We start from the raw sequence: 2,082 nt of genomic DNA, 5'->3' as shown, positions 1-2,082 counted from the left end.
GTCTCATGGAAACCCAACCCTGGATACTGTCATAACCTCCTAAATAGTAGGAATAGCCTCCACAAATGTAGGAACTATCCTAAAATTAAGGAACTGCTCCAAACTGGTCTACTATTGCCAGAACACCAAATCCCAAACACTGAATATCCTCACTGAGTCTCTATCCACCACTGCCAGCCTATAAGACCCCATAATAAGCTGACTCACATGTCTCTGATAGACAGAGCTAAAGAGGGGACATCACAATCCTCCCCTCTTGGAGATGCTTGCCCACAAGCAACTGTAACACTGGATGTTGCAAAATAGACTCACCCTCCCAAGTGGCATCCTCTATGGGAAGATCTCTCCAACGTACTAAATACTCCCGAATCACTATGCTTCTCAGCCACCATTCCCTCACCTCAAGAATTTCCTCAGGAACCAAAGTCAATTTACCTTCCTCATCCATGGGAGGCAAATCAAGTGATACTATAATATGTTGTCCAAGGGCCTTTTTTAGGTAGGATACGTGAAACACATTATGAATTTTACTGCCAAGTGGTAACTGCACCTCATAAGCAACCTCTCCAACGCACCTGGGAACTCTATATGGCCCATAAAAATGAGGTTTGAGCTTCTCAGCTCCCCCCCTTTAAGGGTGCTCTATCAGTATGGCTGTAAGTGTAGGAAAACCATGTCACCCACCTCAAATGCCCTCTCAGTCCTATGCCGATCAACATACATCTTTTGCTAATTCTAAGCATGCTGTAAGTTCCCCTTGAGAGATCTCATGATGTCCTAGTTGTCCTGTAACCAATCCTGAGCCAAAGGAACTCTACTGTCACTCAAAGCCAAATCAATGAAGGATAATGCCTCGTAATCTTAAAGAGCTCTGAAAGGAGTCATATCTATGAACATGTGGTGTGTAGTATTATAACAATACTCACCCAAATACAACCAGCATACCCATGCCTTCTACTGCCCCGACACGTAGTTGCGCAAATATCCTTCAATCCAATTATTGACTATCTTGGTTTGTCCATCTATTTGAGGGTGGTAACTAGTACTAGGTGTTAACTCTGTGCCTGCTAATCTGAAAAGTTCCTACCAAAAGGAACTCATGAATCTACTATCCTTGTCACTCACTATGGTCTTCGAAAGACCATGGAGTCTAAATACCTCTTTGAAAAATAGCTCAGCCATCTGAAATTCTGAGAAATCAAGTGCAATGGGAAAGAAGTGGGCATATTTTGTTAATCTATCCACTACAACATAGATACAATCTTTCCCCTGAACCCAAGGAAGACCTGTAATGAAATCCATAGAAATCCCTATCCACTTCTGTCCCGGTATAGGCAAGGGCTGTAACAAGCCAACGGGGTAGGTATACTCCAACTTGTTTTGCTGACAAGTCATACACTCATGGACATGATGCAAAATGTCATCTTTGAGACCCTTCCACGAGAATCTCTACCAGATTTCTCTATAAGTCTTACCATACCCTGGATGTCCTATTGTGGGAGTATCATGAAAAACATGCAAAATTTGTTCCTTCAACTATGAACCAGGAACAAGATAAACCCTACCCTTGTAGTAGCTAACGTCATCTACCACACTGTATCTATCATCCACTACCAACCCATCCATGACCTCACAAGCATGCTGATTTTTGGAATACTCAACTAAAAGTTGAGCCTTCCAATCTCCTGAAATCTTGCTCAATTAACATAGGGCAACAAGTGAGGGTTTTCTAGAAAGTGCATCAACCACAGTATTATTCTTCCCCTTTATGAATTTGATATCGAAATCATAAGCCTAAATCTTGCTCACCCATTTTTGCTATCGATCATTGAGCTCTGTCTGATCTAAGAAATATTTCAGACTGTTGTGGTCTATTCTTACCATGAATTTGCTGCCAACAAGATATTGTCTAAATTTGGCTAAGGCATGCATAATAGCCAACATTTCCTTATCATAGGTGGAGTACAACCTCTCATTATCTCGTAGCTTCCTACTCTCATAGGCAATGGGGTGTCTGTTCTGCATCAAAACCACTCCTATGCCCAAACCTGAAGCATCACACTCCAAAACAAATGGCTGCGA

The sequence above is a fragment of the Cryptomeria japonica genome, chromosome 9 (assembly GCF_030272615.1).
Source record: "Cryptomeria japonica chromosome 9, Sugi_1.0, whole genome shotgun sequence".
NCBI classification, from domain to species: Eukaryota; Viridiplantae; Streptophyta; class Pinopsida; order Cupressales; family Cupressaceae; genus Cryptomeria; species Cryptomeria japonica.
Note: the sequence above shows the minus strand (reverse complement) of the source record.